This window comes from Piliocolobus tephrosceles, chromosome 12, assembly GCF_002776525.5.
Source record: "Piliocolobus tephrosceles isolate RC106 chromosome 12, ASM277652v3, whole genome shotgun sequence".
NCBI classification, from domain to species: domain Eukaryota; kingdom Metazoa; phylum Chordata; class Mammalia; order Primates; family Cercopithecidae; genus Piliocolobus; species Piliocolobus tephrosceles.
Window position 1 is genome coordinate 66,758,046 of NC_045445.1, and position 17,231 is coordinate 66,775,276.

The 17,231-nt window shown below is 34.3% G+C and overlaps 1 non-coding gene across 1 annotated transcript; it reads right to left on the bottom strand.

Annotated features, from left to right (window-relative positions):
* Positions 1-3,897: 3,897 nt before the first annotated feature.
* On the bottom strand, positions 3,898-3,969 carry LOC111535844. The gene has a single exon (XR_002729583.1). It is a non-coding gene; the product is annotated as a small nucleolar RNA SNORD45 (small nucleolar RNA).
* Positions 3,970-17,231: the final 13,262 nt, after the last annotated feature.

The following is a 17,231-nucleotide window of genomic DNA, read 5'->3' on the forward strand; positions in this document are numbered from 1 at the left end:
TCTATGCAGCCATAAATAGAACGAGATCATGTCCTTTGCATCAACATGGATGGAGCTGTAACCTGGGAAATACCATTTTGGACATAGAAGGTAGCAGGACAGTAACCTCAGCAAACTAACACCTGAACAGAAAACCCAATTTCAAATGTTTTCACTTATAAGTGGGAGCTAAACTTTGAGTACATTTGGACACAAAGAAGGGAACAACCTAGACTGGAACCCACCTGAAAGTGAAAGCTGGGAGGAGGGTGAGGATGGAAAAACTGCATATCAAGTACTGTTCTTATTACTTGGGTGACAAAATAATTTGTATACTAAATATCTGTGAAACACAATTTACCTATTAAACCTACATAATTAACCCGAACCTAAAATAAAAGTTGAAAAAAATTAAAAATGGGAAATCAGGATTGTGTACTGATATTAATAAATAAAGTTTACAATCTGAAAAACAGTTCTGTTGACTTGGATGTAATTTTTTGTAATGTTATATCCATTAAATGGCTTCAGAAAGGCAAACTTCTGTTTTAAAAACCATTCTTATTTGAATAGCATTAGTTATTAGCTTTGAAAAGAATAATATTTTTATACCTATGAAATTTATTAGTATGCTGATTCCTGGGTATTTTTACTTTTTGCTATTTTTGGAGCCATGATGTTCAGCAACAAAGTGACTAGTTTTAAAAATTTTATATTATTGCAGCTGAAACGAGAACTAAGAAAAATACTCTTAGTATAGGCTCTTAGCTAAGGAGATGTCTTTGGTTCTGTAATGTCTGTTCATTAGTGTTTAAATAAATAAGATTTTTAACTTCACAATTAGTTATCTTGAATGAGTGAGGCATTCTATCCCATACATTTATAAACTCAAAAATAATGAGTTGCATCATCTTCATTTTTCTATACTTAACTGTGTTCTAAAATAAATGCTCTGGATGGGGAAAATATGGAAGCTACTTTGAAACTGGATAATTAACAAAGGCTGAAAGAGTACTGATATACATGCTAAATAAAGTCAATATCTCCCTGAATGAACTATTCAGAGCAATTCTGGTGGGTGTTAGACAGGACATAGAGACCTGGACAAGAAGCTCCCATTTTCATAGAGAATGCAAAAACAATTATGTATAGAATGTTGGTGGAAATATGAATGGTGAAGGTCAATGTAATGAAGTCTTGGATGGGAATGAAGAAAGGTTACTAGACAAGGGAGAAAAGGTAATCCTTGTTATAAAGTGGCAAAGAACTTGGCTGAATTTTATTGATGTTCTAGTGTTTTCTGGAATATAGAACTTGCAAGAAATAAATATAGATATTTAGCTGAGATTTCTAAACTAAGTATTGAAGGAGTAGCTTGTTTACTCCTGACTGATTATAATAAAATGTAAGAAGAAGGAAACATATTGAAGATGGAGTTGTTAAGCAAAAATGAGCAGAAAAATACTTAGAGATTTCTCAGCCTATACATATGCAACCTATCCATATTGCAGCCTATTCATGTTGCAAACTGCCCAACAACCATTTGATAAAGGGATCAGTATGGGTGTGAAGCACAGTCTTAATCAGCCGCCCCAGCAGAAACACTGCTAATTTGAACTGAAGGAAGACATGATAGAATGAAAGAAGACCATCAGACTTTTTAGATACTATAGTACCAGATTGTAGAGCTATTCGGCTGTATAATGTGTGCTATTCTTCAGGACAAGAGAAGTATGTCAAAGATGATCTCTGGATTAATCCTGCCACTCCAGCCACAGATCCAGAGTGTTGAACCTGGGGGGCAGGATTACCTCCACCTTGGCTTCAAATATGTAACACAGGCATGAGGGCAGGGCTACTCATATTTGTGGGGGCATAATCCAACTTCAGTGAGTCCTGTAGGCAGAACCACCACCCCAGTGAGTCTGGAAGGCAGAACATAGAGCCAAAGAGGATTATCACTGAGTTTTAGGAACTCATATTGTTTGCTGCTATAGGTTTTAGATTTGTGTAGAAGCTGTTATCCCTTGCTTCTTCCCTAATCTTTTTTACAAAATGGGAATGTCTATTCTGTGCCCATCCTATCACTGCATTTGAAAGCACATAACTTTTTTGGTTTCATAGATTCACATCTGGAGAGAAATTTTGCTTCAGGATTGTACCTTGAGTTTCACCCATATCTGTTCTAGATAATATTTAGATGAAACCTTGAACTACAGATGTTAAAGTTGATGGTGGAAGGAGTTAGGACTCTTGGAGCAGTCGGGATAGAATGCATTTCTTTTGTGTACAAGAAAGACATGAATTTTAAGAGGTAAGGGGTGGAATGATATGGACTGAATATTTGTATTCCCAGATATCTGTATGTTGATGTCTAATTCCCAATGTGATAGAATACGGATGTGAGGATTTTGAAAGGTATCATAACATTTTTGCTTACTTAAAACTTTTATATTGTTTTCAACTTTAAGATATAATTGGCTAATAAAATTGTGTATATCTAACATGAGCAACTTGATATTTTTGATACATGCATCTACTGTGAAATAATCACTGCAATCAAATTAACGTATCAATCACCTTACATAGTTACCATTTCCTTTTCTATTTTTTTCGTGTGTGTGTGTGTGTGTATGTCTGTGTGTGTGTCAAGAACTGTTAAGGTTTACCCTCTTAAACATTTTTAAATATGCCGACTGGGCGCGGTGGTTCACGCCTGTAGTCTCTGCACTTTGGGAGGCCGAGGAGGGCGGATCTTGAGGTCAGGAAATCAAGACTATCCTGGCTAACAAGGTGAAACCCCCTCTCTACTAAACAAAATACAAAAAATTAGCCGGGCGTGGTGACGGGCGCCTGTAGTCTCAGCTACTCGGGAGGCTGAGGCAGCAGAATGGGGAGACCCGGGAGGCAGAGCTTGCAGTGAGCTGAGATCGGCCACTGCACCCCAGCCTAGGCGACAGAGCGAGACTCCCTCTCAAAAAAAAAAAAAAAAAAAAAAAAAAAAATTAAATATACCAGCAATGTTGTTAACTATGGTGAGTATGCTTATGCTATACATTAGCTTTCCAGAAATTATTCATCTTGCATAACTGAAAATGTGTATTCTTTGACCAAAGTCTTCCCATTTCCGTCTGCGCTAAGCCTCTGATACCATCATTCTACTATCTGTTTTTATGAGTTTGATTAATTCATATTTCACACATAAGAGAGATGATGCATTATTTTTATTTCTGTGTTCAGTTTATTTTACTTAGCATAATTTCTTACAGGTTTATTTCTTTATATTTTATTTATTTATTTATTATTTTTGTGTGTGTGTGTCTTTTTAAATTTTTTTTATTATTATACTTTAAGTTCTAGGGTACATGTGCACAACGTGCAGGTTTGTTACATATGTATACTTGTGCCATGTTGGTGTGCTGCACCCATCAACTCGTCAGCACCCATCAACTCGTCATTTACATCAGGTATAACTTCCAATGTAATCCCTCTCCCCTCCCCCCTCCCCATCATAGGCCCCGGTGTGTGATGTTTCCCTTCCCGAGTCCAAGTGTTTGAGACAGAGTCTTGCTCTGTCACCCAGGCTGGAGTGTAGGGGCACGATCTCCGCTCACTGGAACCTCCGCCTCCGGGGTTCATGGCATTCTCCTGCCTCAGCCTCTCCAGTAGCTGGGACTACAGGTGCACGCCACCAAGCCCAGCTAATTTTTGTAGTTCTAGTAGAGACGGGGTTTCACCATATTGGTCAGGCTGGTCTAGAACTCCTGACCTCAGGTGATCCACCCGCCTTGGCCTCCCAAGTGTTGGGATTTCATGCTTGAGCCACTGTGCCCGGCCACAGGTTTATGTTGTAGATATAGCACTTTTTTTTTCTTTTCTTTTCTTTTCTTTTTTAATTTCTTTGCTTTTTTTTCCCCCAAGGTCTTGGTATAATTTTTGAATTCACATCAACTTTGGATTCAGCTAATACATGTCATTACATCATTGACCAATGTTGTATATACAGCACGTTTTAAAAAATCAATTTATCCATTGATGGACAGTTAGAATATTTACATATCTCAGCTATTGTGAATAAAGCTGCAATGAATGTGAGAGTGTTAATGTCTCTTCCAGATCCTAGTTTCAATCATTTTGCATATATACACATAAGTGAGATTGCTACATCATATGGTAGGTAGTTGTATTTTTTACTTTTTAAGGAACCTCCATACTGTTTTCCGTAACAGCTGCACCAACTTTGCCAACAACAGCGTAGAAAAATTCCCTTTTCTCCACACCTTGGCCATCACTTTTTATATTTTGTTTCTTGATAGTAGCCATTCTAACAGCTATGAGGTAATATCTCATTGTGGTTTTGATTTGCAGTTTTCTGAGAATTAGTGATCTTGAACACCTTTTTATATACTTCTTGGCCATTTGTATGTCTTCTTTCAAAAATGTCTGTTCAGATCATTTACCCATTTTTAATAGGATTTTTATTTTTTTGCTACTGAGTTTATGATTTCCTTATATATTTTGGATATTATTCCCTTATCAAATGTATGGTTTGCACATATTTTATTCCATTTTATAGGTTGTCTCTTCACTTTGTTGATTGTTTCCTTTGCTGTGTTGAAGTTTTTTATTTTGATGTAGTATCAGAGGTTTATATTTTTTGTTTTATTTTATTTTTTTGCTTTTGTTGCCTATGTGTTTGATGTTATGTTCAATTATTGTCAAGACCAATGTCAAGAATCTTTCTTCCTATGTTTTCCTCTAGTAGTTTTATGGTTTCACCTCTTAGGTGTAAGTATTTAATTCACACAAAGATATCATCAAAATACAAAAATCAGTGGTTTCTATACAATAGTAATGAGCTATCTGAAAAAAATTAACAAAACAATACCATTTAAAATAGCAAAAAATATACTTAGGAATAAACTTAAAGAAGTGAAAGGTTTGTACATGAAAATTATAAAACAGTTATGTAAAAAGTTAAAGAAGCCACAGATAAATGCAAAGATGTTCCATGTTTATTGATTTGAAGAATTAATATTGTCAAAATGTCCATACAACTCAAAGGTGTCACAAATTTACTTTATTCCCTATCAAAGTCCCAGTGGTATTCTATTTAGATATATAAAAAATAATCTTAAAATTCACATGGAATCAGAAAGGCCCCAAATAGCCAAAGTAATCTTGAACAAGAATACAGCAAGAGGCATCACACGTGCTAATTTCAAAACATATTAAAAATGTACATTTGTCAAAACAGTTTAGTACTGGCACAACAGCAGACACAGACACGTGGAACAGAATAGAGGTCTCAGAAAAAAATCTACACATTCACAGTCAGCTGATCTTTGACAAGGGTGAGCAAATAGACAATGAAGAAAGAATAGTCTCTTGAATAAATGCTCTTGGAAAAATTGGATATCTTCATGCAAGATTATGAAATTGGACCCTTATCTTACACTACATACAAATTTTAAGTTAAAAATATAGCATGATTTGGATGTTTCTGTGGTTGGAAACAATAATAAATACATGTTGTAAAATGCCTCTGCAGCTTTGGCACCATAACATTTTTGTAAAATAAAATGTAAATAGTAAAATAAAAAGTAAAATAAAATGCATGGCCATTGTAAAAAATCAAATAATATGAACATGCTGGTTGCTACAGATACTGTCACAAGTGCCAAGAAGCTGAATTGGCAAGTTAGTAACCGGTGTGCAGGCAGATAGGAAGGGATGCAGAAAACTAGCAAGAAATGATGCTTGTGTCTGTTTGGCCTACTGTCAACATTCCAGACAGTAAGAAAGTGAGTGGCAGGTAAAGTGAGCTGTTCTTTAATATTCAGCATTGTAGATCCAAAGGTTTTGAGATAATACTTTGTAGAGCTATGTTTGATATCTTTTAATATACAACATCCCTTTTGAAGAAGAAAACACAGCTTTCATCACATGAAGTCATCAACTTCTAAAAAAAAAAAAGAAAAACAAAAAGTGAAACTTCTGATCCAGTAATGGATCATTTAACTGGAAACTAATTCAGAAAGTTTGGAGTTATCCCTAAAATTGTGAATTACACAAAGATAAGGCAAAACTAATGAATATACAACCCCTAACACTAAGATACTTAGAGTGATGCACAGCTTTTGATACTGGACTCACATAGAAACAGTGGTTCATAGAAATAGTGGCTCATGTCTAAGGCTACTTATTTTACAGAAGCACGGTCCATAAAGCTCCAGATTTTTTTCTTATATATTTTTTATTTTTATTTTTTGAGACGCAGTCTCTCTCTGTTGCCCAGGCTGGAGTGCAGTGGCATGGTATGGGCTCACCGCAACCTCCCTGTCCTGGATTCAAGGGATACTCCGGCCTCAGCTTCCTGAGTAGCTGGGATTACAGGCATGCACCACCACACCCAACTAATTTTTCTATTTCAGTAGAGATGGGTTCCACCATGTTAGCCAGGCTGGTCTCCAACTCCCAACCTCAGGTGATCCACTCACCTAGGGCTCCCAAAGGGCTGGGATTACAGGTGTGAGCCACCGCGCTGGTTCAGACAAATTTTTGTAGAGGACATAGGTGTAGGGCTGCCTGGTTTTCAGAAAACCATCAGGTTACAGAACACCTGGAATAAAAGTAAGTATTTACTTGTTAATTGCCCTGAAAAAAAAATATTTTTCTTTTTTTTTTTTTTTTTGAGACGGAGTCTCGCTCTGTCGCCCAGGCTGGAGTGTAGTGGCCAGATCTCAGCTCACTGCAAGCTCCGCCTCCCGGGTTTACGCCATTCTCCTGCCTCAGCCTCCCGAGTAGCTGGGACTACAGGCGCCCGCCACCTCGCCCGGCTAGTTTTTTTTTTTGTATTTTTTAGTAGAGACGGGGTTTCACCGTGTTAGCCAGGATGGTCTCGATCTCCTGACCTCGTGATCCGCCCGTCTCGGCCTCCCAAAGTGCTGGGATTACAGGCTTGAGCCACCGCGCCCGGCCAATATTTTTCTTTAATACTAAGAGCATTTAATTATCTACAGGTGAAGAATTTACGAATTTGTGGTATATCAATATGGATTATAGAGATGAAGTGGAAAAAAGAAACGTATCTAATTTTTGACAAGGTTTTAATTTTCTTCAGGTATATGGACTTAAAAATTGGCCCTTATTCAGAGAAGAAAAAACTCTGTTTCAGAGAACTAGTGACAATGTAAGAATGATGAAGAACCATTGGCTGGATAACTTAATAAATATTCCAACATTTTTCCTAGCAAATAGCATGCACCTTTTTGTTCCTCTGCTTGCTTGTTTTTGAGCACACAGTTACAAATGCAAAACACAAAGTATTTCTTGCTGATACTCAGAATTTGTTTGACTTCAATAATTTCAATTTCATATTTCTTCCTATTTTGAGCTCTAGAAAAGAATTTATAGAACAACTGTAAATTATAAAATTTAAAAGATATTTTAACAGGATAGGTCAAGGTGAAATAATTTTATGGGTGACATCATGTAGTACTCAATATTAACCTGACATTTTGAAAAGGAGGGAGAAAGTTTTCATAGCATCCGTATGTCTTTATTTGAGGTTTATGCTCTACTTCATAACAGTTTCTCTGTTACCTTTTTATTATTTTAGAGCAAATTTGCAGATTAAATTTCAATGCAATAATTGTGCATCTGTTGCAAAGAACATATGTATAAGAAAATAATTGTAGACAGATTTTTTAATGTATTAGTGACTTCAATTTTATTAGCTTTAATTCCATTGGCTTCCAATGGCCATGGAAGTACACTTTGGAAATATTGTTGAGGACTACAATCTGACTATTTTTGACAATATGAATTACATAATTTAAACAGAAGCCCTTCTTCTTGATAAAATGTCAATGAAATTAATACACATTACATATTAAAAAGTGAAAATTAATGGATTCATATTTTTTCTCTCCAATTTTGCAACTCTGAAGTAAGCAAATTTAACTATTTGGTGTAAAACCTTTTTTTTTTTTTGTTTTTCTAAACATAAATGTGCCTATTTTCCCCAAACTTAGGTTATAAAAGAAATATTATTGGTCACTTCCTTTTGCCTATAAATATGCTAATATTTCCCTACCAATACATATTCATCACTCCAACAAAATAAATAGTTGTAGAATTTTACTTAATATGAACAGTGAGTAGCATATTTATCCATACCCCTGTTGACGGATATTTGGTTTGTTTCAAATACTTCTCCTACCAATATTGCTGCCATTAATTTTCTGATGCATTTTGTAAAAAATAGATGGAAAACATGAGAAATATGTCAAAAGATAAGATAAAAATGAGAAAAATGAGGGTGGTATGTAAAGGAAAGAAAATAAAACGTTTAGAAACAAAACTAAATATTAACTATCATATTTCATGGAATCTAAACTTCCAATCATTTTCAGATTTACCATTATCTTATGTACCATCCAGAAAAAAAAATTGCTGGGAATTAACTCTGGCATAATTATCCCTTATCAAAATAGAATTTGAAAAATATGTACCTTCAATTATGGAATAAATATATATGTAGTACATAAGATATATCTTGTATCGTTTGTATTAAAATGAAATAGCATAATTCATCTACTCTTTTTATTTATCTTGCAGATATAGGCCTTGGAGTGATTAATGTTTCAAGATATTCTAAATAAAAAATATGTTTCTGCCTGAGACAGAATATTAAAATTTAAGTGCAAATAAATGATTTTAATGCTGAATTGCTTTAAGTTTAATCTTTAAATTACAAAGCAAGACATAATTACAACAAGGGCCTTTTGTAAGCAATAATAAAACTGTTAAAAAGAAAGACTATTAAAGTAAAGCACGTTCTGAGAACAATGCTAAGCAATTTTATCGTATTGTTATACATGCACATACATTGTATTGATCATCTTTTTCAACTTCTTTGCTATCTCTCTGTTTATATCTTCTTACATCTCACGTTTAGGTGATTAGTATATGTATATATAATATACATATCATTTATCAGGATATAATATAAAGTTCCAATAATTAAGAATATGGATGTGCAGTTAGACCAATAAAACAGAATAGAAACTATAGATACTTTAAAAATATTTGATTTATGACATGCCTGACTCTGAAGTTCAATAAAGAAAAAATATAATCTCCAATTAATATTATTGAGTCACTTGGATATTAATATGCAAATAATGGATCCTGATTACTATATGACTATTAAAGTGACTATAGTTCGCACTGTGAGGAGTAAAAGGAAGAATATCCAGGAGAAAACATTTATACCCTTATGAATTTAGAATGTGAAAATATTTTAAAAATGAAACACAAAAAACACTAAATGTAAAGAAAAATATATACATCTACATATTGAAACTAGACTCCATTAAAATTAAAGATATATGTTTACCATTAGACATTAGGAGAATATAAAAACAAGTTCTAGTGTGGGAAATGATATTTTCAAGAAATATATCTGTAAAAGGACTCATTCATAATATATAAAGAACTTCTACAAATCCACTAGTAAAAGATAGACAACTCAGTGATAAATGAGTAAAACGCTGGAATAGTTAATTCTCAAAAGAGGATGTTTACGTGGCTAATGAATATATGTAAAGATACTTAACATTATTGTTCATAAGGAAATACAAATTGAAATGATAACATACACTGCACATTCACCAAAATGAATAAAATAAAAAGTATTTGCAAGGGTGTGATGCTACTCTCATTAACTGTTGTTTAGGGTATAATGATTTCCAAAAATTGTTTCACAATATCTTCAAAGGCTGAATCCATGCATACCCCATGGGCCAATAATTCACCTCCTGGAAATATACCCCACAGCAATGTATATATATCTTCCTTCAAAAATTCATGCAGTTATTTTCATCACAACTTTAATCATAATAGCAAGAACAAAGTAACTGGACTCAAGACAAATATACACTCACATTAAAGTAGACACATAAATTATAGTATACCCATGTAATAGAGTACTATTGAACAATAAATATAATTGAGCATCAGCCCAAGTATAAACATGGTAGACTTGGAAGAATAGTTTTGAGCAGATCAAGTATATTGCATAATTTATTTGCAGAAGTTTTCAATAGAGAAAAAACTAAACTACACTGTTAGTGAAACCGGAAATGTTCCCTTGTTCCCCTCGCAGAGTGTGTGATGGGGGTGTGGCTCCCTTCTAACAGTGCCCCTGCTGCTCAAACCTCTAGGGGAGCATACAGAGGGGCAGATTGTGGGGCTTCCACCCCAAGGGAGTGTGGGTGTGTGTTACAGGGTGTTCTGTTAGTTTGCTGTCTATAGGCGGTTTGTGTTAACCAGCTCAATTAGACCCCATTCCTTATCACAAGGACAGAGGGATTTCTGTAGCTCTCTGCCCAATCAGGGAGCCAGAAGGGAGATGGTTTTCCGCTGGAGTCTGGCCGCTCTTCGCCAACTGCCCCAGTCAAACTTCACATCCTCCTGCCAGTCGTGCCAGTGCCTGTCAGTATGGTCTTCGTGTGGTCTTCTGCCAGCATGCTCCTCTCCAAGTCCACAGAATGACTAGTCTCTTGTGTCTTCTTCTGTCGATGTGCTCTTTCGCCAATGTGCTCCTCTCAATGTCTGGCTGCCCGTGTGTCTGCCCGCTAGGGTCTGGGGTTTTCACAGGCCACGGATGGAGGCATGGCAGGCCACAGTGGTCTTGGGAAAGGCAACATTTGGGCAAGAAATGCTTGTCCTCACCTAGGTCTGTGGGAGTGGAGTCCTATCCAGGGTCCCGCCTTTCTCTACCCAGCATTTCCCTTCCTGCTTCTGTATCATTTAAAGGGACCATACGCTTCCCTTCCCAGCACTCCCATATCATTAGCAGTCAAGAAAATTGTTAGCTTTGGAAGCATTAAGGTGGACTTGAGTGCTGCAAATGTTTACTTTATTGACCCAGGTTCTGGTTATCTATGGATGTTTACTTTATTAAAAAGTATTGAAACGTACACTTACTATTTGTGTTTTGTTTTGTATACAGAGATTAAAGAATAGTTTTAGATCACTACAAAAACAATAAGACACGATGATTCGTTAATGCTTGCTATGAACCAGGCATTATTCCAAGTGATTTACATAAACTGACTCATTTAATGCTACCAACCTTATGAGGTAGGCTCAATTTAGCTGAGCAAAATGAGATTTATAGTAGTTAAATAACTTACCTAAGATTATGCAGCTAATGACTTGTGAAGTCAAAATTGAAATCCCTATAGCGTAACTACAAAGCCTAAATTCTTAACCACCGTACTATATCTCAGAATGTAATGGTACCTTTTAATGTTAATTTTTCAATTTAAAATTTTTCCTAATCAACAATTGCATATAGATTAATATATCTAAATAGTAGCTTTTTGCTTTTGCTTGTCTTGTTTTCTTGTAATGCAGTTTCTCAGAACTGGTTATCAATCTTACTTTTACATTCATAACTAGATAAATCTTCTATCATGGAATTGAAGTAGATAAATGAAACAACTTGTATCTACTTTTACTCTTAGAAGCACAACGTTCAGAAAGGCATTTTCTGACTTTATTATAACTAGTTTTCAGTTTATTTGTCTATTATTTTAAAATTTTTAATGTTTAAGTTTTGTGAGTACATAGTAGATGTATCTATTTATGGGGTATATGAGATATTTTGATGCGGGCATACAATACATAACAATCACGTGGGAGTAAATATGGTATCAATCACCTCAAACATTTATCTTTTCTGCATTTTACAAACAATTCAATGATACTCCTTTAGTTGCTTTAAAATGCACAATAAATTATTGTTGACTATAGTCATTACCAGCCTGTAGTACCCATCATTTTGCTATCTACATGACTTCAATTGTTTTAATTTTAGCTGCTACAACAAATAAGTGAGGATATGCTAAGTTTGTCTTTCTGTGACTAGCTTATATCACATAGCATAATGACTTCCAGTTCCATCCATGTTTTTGCAAAAGACAGTATCTAATTTTTTTTAATAGCTGAATAGCACTTCTTTGTGTATATGTTCCACATTTTCTTTATCCATTCATCTGTTGATGGACACTTAAGTTGATTGCAAGTCTTGACTACTGTAAACAGTGCTGTAAAAAATGTGGCAGTGCAGATATTTCCTCGATATACTGAATTCATTTATTTTGGGTATATAGCAAGCAGTGAGATTGCTGGATCACATGGTAGCTCTATTTTTAGTTTGTTGAGGAATCTCCAAATTGTTCTCCATATCGGTTGTATTAATTTACATTCCCCAGAATTCACAAGCATTCCATTTTCTCCACATCCTTGTCAGCATTTGTTATTGCCTGTCTTTTGCGTACAAGCCATTTCAACTGGAGTGAGATGATATCTCATTGTAGTTTTGATTTGCATTTCTCTTATGATCAATAATGCTGAGCAGCTTTATGTGTCTGTTTACCATTTGCGTGTCTTCTGTTGAGAAGTGTCTATTCAGATATTTTTACCATTTTTAAAACAGATCATTATAATTATTCCTAGAGTTCTGTTAGCTCCTTATATATTTTGGTTTTTAATTCGTTGCCAGGAAGATAGTTTGCAGATATTTTCTCCCATTCTGTGGGTTGTCTCCACACTTTGTTCACTTTACTCTTTGCTGTGCTTTTGAAACGTGCTTCCATTTGTACATTTTTGCTTTGGTTGCCTGTGCTTGTGGGTGTTTTCTTTTCAAGAAATTATTCAATTCAATTATCTTAAAGAGTTTCCCAAATTCTTTTCAGTAGTTTCATAGTTTGAGGTGTTAGATTTAAGTTTTTAATTCATTTTGATTTAATATTTGTGTATGGTGAGATACAGGAATTTAGTGTCATTTTTCTGCCTATGAATATTCAGTTTTTCACCTATGAATATTCAGCTTCCCCAGCACAATGTTTTGAAGAGACTATCCTTTCCCCAATGTACATTCTTGGCATTTTTGTTGAAAATGAGTCGAGTGTAGATGTATAGCTTTGTTTTAGTTACTGGGTTCTGTTCTGTTCCATTGATTCATGCGTCTGTTTTTATACCACCACCAAGCTGTTTTGCCTACTGTAGCTCTGCATTATAATTTGAAGTCAGGTAATGTGATTCCTCTAGTTTTGTTCTTTTTGCTCAGGGTAGTTTCAGCTACTCTGGGTCTTTTGTGATTCCATATTAATTTTACAATAGTTTATGTGAAGAATACCATGGTAATTTGGTAAAAATTGCATTGAATCTGTAGAATGTTTTGGGTAGTATAGACATTTTAACAATATTGATTGTTCCAATCCATGATTGTAGAATACCTTTCCATTTTTTTTTGGTGTTCTCTTCAATTTTTTTTTGTGAAAGTGCTTTATAATATTCATCATAGAGATCTTTCACTTCTTTGGTAAGTTAATTCCCGGGTATTTTATTTTATTTGTAGCTATTTTAAATGGAATTACTTTCTTGATTTCTTTTTCTGAGTTTTTGCTCTTGGCATATAGAAATGTTCCTGATGTTGTGCATGTTAATTTTGTATCCAGCAACATTATGGAATGTGTTCATCACTTCATATATATATATATATATATATATATGTGAGATATATATATATATATATATGAGATATATATATATATATTTTTTTTTGCTGAAGTCTTTAGGTTTTTCCAAATACAAGATCATATTGTCTGCAAACAAGGATAATTTGCTTCTTCCTTTACAGTTTGTATGCTCTTTCTTTCTCTTGTCTGATTACTGTAGCCATGCCTTCTAATACATGTTGAATAATAGTGGTGAAAGTGGACATCCTTGTCATATTCCAGTTCTTAGAGGAAAGATTTTCAATATCATACTAGCTGTGGTTCTGTCATACATGAGTTTTATTGTGTGAAATTATAGACCTTCTATACCCAGATTTTTGTGGATTTTTATCCTGAAAGTATGTTGAATGTTATCTAGTGGTTTTTCCGCATCAATTGAAGTGACCATATAGTTGTTTTCCTTCATTCTGTTGATATGAATTATCATATAGACTGTTTTGCATATGCTGAACCATGCTTGTCTCCCAGGGATAAATCCCACTTACTATGAATAATCATGAAGAGCATGAAAAATGATCTTTTCAGTATGTTGTTCAATTTAATTGGCTAGGATTTTGGTAACCATTTTGCATCAGTGTTCAATAGGGATATTGATATTTAGGTTTTTTATGTGTCTTTGCCTGATTTTGGTGTCAGGGTAATATTTGCCTCATAGAATGAGTTTAGAAGCATTTGCTCGTTTGTTATTATTTGATTAGCTTGGGTGAGAGTGATATAACCTCTTCTTTAAGTGTTTTGATATAATTCAGCAGTGAAAACATTGGGTTCCAGGATTTTCTTTGCTGGGAGAGATTTTTTTTCCTATGGCTTAAATCTCTTTACGTGTTTTTGGTGTGTTAAGCTTTTGAATTTATCCATGGTTCAGATTTGGTAGGCTGTGTGTATCTAGAAATTTATCCTTTTTTTTCTTTTTTTTTTTTTTTTAGTTTTTACAATTTACTGGCATATAGTTGCTCATAGTAGTCCCTAGTAATCATTTGAATGTCTGCAGTATCAGATTTAATGTCTAATTTTTTATCTCTGAATTTATTTGTGTCTTCTTTTATTTGAAAAAACTTTGGCTAAAGGTTTGTTGATTTTGTTTATCTTATCAAAAAACTTACTTTTAATTTTATTGGTCTTTGTATTGTTTTCTTTATTTCTATTTCATTTGTTTATGCTTATTTTATTTTAATAATGTTGGGTTTGGATTGCTCTTCTTTTTTAATTCTTTAAGATACATGATTAGACTGCTTATTTGTAGTTTTTAAATTTTTTATGTAGGCACTTATAGTGATAAGCTTTCCTTTTAATACCCTCTTTAGTGTATCCCACAGCTTTTGGTATGTTGTGCTTCTGTTATCATTTGCTTGAAGACATTTTTAAATTTTCTTCCTAATTTCTTTATTGATGCACTGGTTAGTCAGCAGCATATTTTATAATTTACATGTGTTCACAAAATTTCCAAAATTATTCTTCTTATTGATCTATAGTTTTCAATTTTCTTCAGAGAAGATGCTTAATATGGTTTCATTATTTCTGAATTTTTAAGACTTGTTTTATGGACAAGTCATGATCTATTCTTGAGAATGATCCATGTGCCTTAAAGAAGAATATGTATTATGCAGCTGTTGGATGAAATGGTCTGTAAATATTTATTAGGTCCATTTAGTCTATAGTGCAAATTAAGTCTATTTTTTTTCCCTGCCTGAATGATCTGTACAACATGAAAAGTAGGGTGCTGAAGTCTCCAGCTATTATTGTACTGGAGCCTATCTCTTTCCCTCTAATAATGTTCACATTATGTATGTGTCTGGGCGCTCCAGTGTTATGTGAATATATATTTAAAAGTTTTATCCTCTTGCTGATTTGATCTCTTTATCATTATATAATTACCTCCTTTATCATTTTTATTGTTTTTGCCTTAAAATATATTTTGCCTGATGCAAGTATAGCTACTTCTAATTTTTTTTTGTTTTGTTTTCATTTGCCTGGAATATCCTTTCGATTTTTTTTAATTTTTATTTTTAGTCTATGTGTGTCCCTATAGGTGAAGTATGTTTCTTATAGGCAGCAGATTGTGAGTCTTATTTTATTATCCATTAAGCCACTCTATACTATTTGATTAGAGGGTTTAGTCCATTTACATTCTTTGTTGTTACTGATATGTAATAATAGCATGCTCCTACCATTTTATGTGTTGTTTTCTGGTTGTTTTGTGATCTTTCCTTCCTCTTTTCCTTCCTTCCTGCCTTTCTTTAAGTGAAGGTGATTTTCTATGATGGTATGGAACATGGTTTGGCTCTGTGTCCCCACAGAAACCTCACGTTGAATTGCAATCCCCATAGTCACCATGTGTCAAGGGCATGAAGAGATGGAGGTAATTGAATCATGGGGGAGGTTCTCCCATGCTGTTCTCATGATAATGAGTGAATCTCATGAGATCTGATGGTTTTATAAGCATCTGGCATTTCTCCTGCTTGTACTTATTCTCTCTCCTGCTGCCCTGTGAAGAGGTGCCTTCTAACATAATTGTAAGTTTGCTGAGGCCTCCCCAGCCATGTGGCACTCTGAGTCAATTAAAACTAATATGGTGTTTTAATTTCTTGCATTTTACTTTTTGTATGCTTGTTGTATGTTTTTTCATTTGAGGTTTCTATGAGGCTTGCAAATGTTATATTATAACCTATTATTTTAAGCTGATGACAACTTAAATCATATTGCATAAAAAGCAAGGAGAAAATGAATAAGTAATGTACAATTTAGCTTCATGCCCCTGTTTCTTACCTTTTTGTTGTTTCTATTTTTATCTTAGTGTACTGTCTATGTCCTGAAAATTTGTTGTAGTTATCATTTTTAGTGGTTTATATTTTAGTCTTTCTACTCAAGATATGAGTAGTTTACACACCACAATTGCAGTGTTATAGTAACTGGTGTTTTTGTTTTGTTTTGTTTTGTTTGTTTGATAGTTTTTGAGACGGAGTTTCACACTTGTCACTCATGCTGGAGTGCAATGGTGCAGTCTCAGCTCACTGCAACTTCCACCTCCCAGGTTCAATCCATTCTCCTGCCTCAGACTCCTGAGTAGCTGAGATTATCAGTGCCCACTGCCACACCCAGCTAACTTTTGTATTTTTAGTAGAGATGAGGTTTTGCCATGTTGGCCAGGCTAGGCTTAAGCTCCTGACCACAGGCCATCTACCCACTTGGGCCTCTCAAAGTGCTGGGATTACAGGCGTGAGCCACCAAGCCTTACCATCAGTGTTTTCTTTTCTAAAGTGTTTATTCTTACCTGTGAGTTTTGTACCTTCAAATAATTTATTATTGCTCACTATTGATTTTTTATTTTTTATTGAATAACTTTTATTAGCATTTCTTGTGGGACAGATCTGGTGTTGATAAAATTCCTCTGCTTTCATTTTTCTGGGAAAGTCTTTATTTCTCCTTATGCTTGAAGGAATGTAACTGGATATAATATGCTAGGTTAATTTCTTTATTTTCTTCAGCACTTTAAGAATGTCATTTTTCTCATGGCATGTAAGAATTTACTGAGAAGAATGCTGTCAGATGTATTAGAGCCTCATTGATGTTATTTTTTTTCTCTTGCTACTTTTAGGTCCCTATCTTATTCATGATATTTGAGAGTTGATTATTAAATGCTTTAAGGTAGTCTCATTT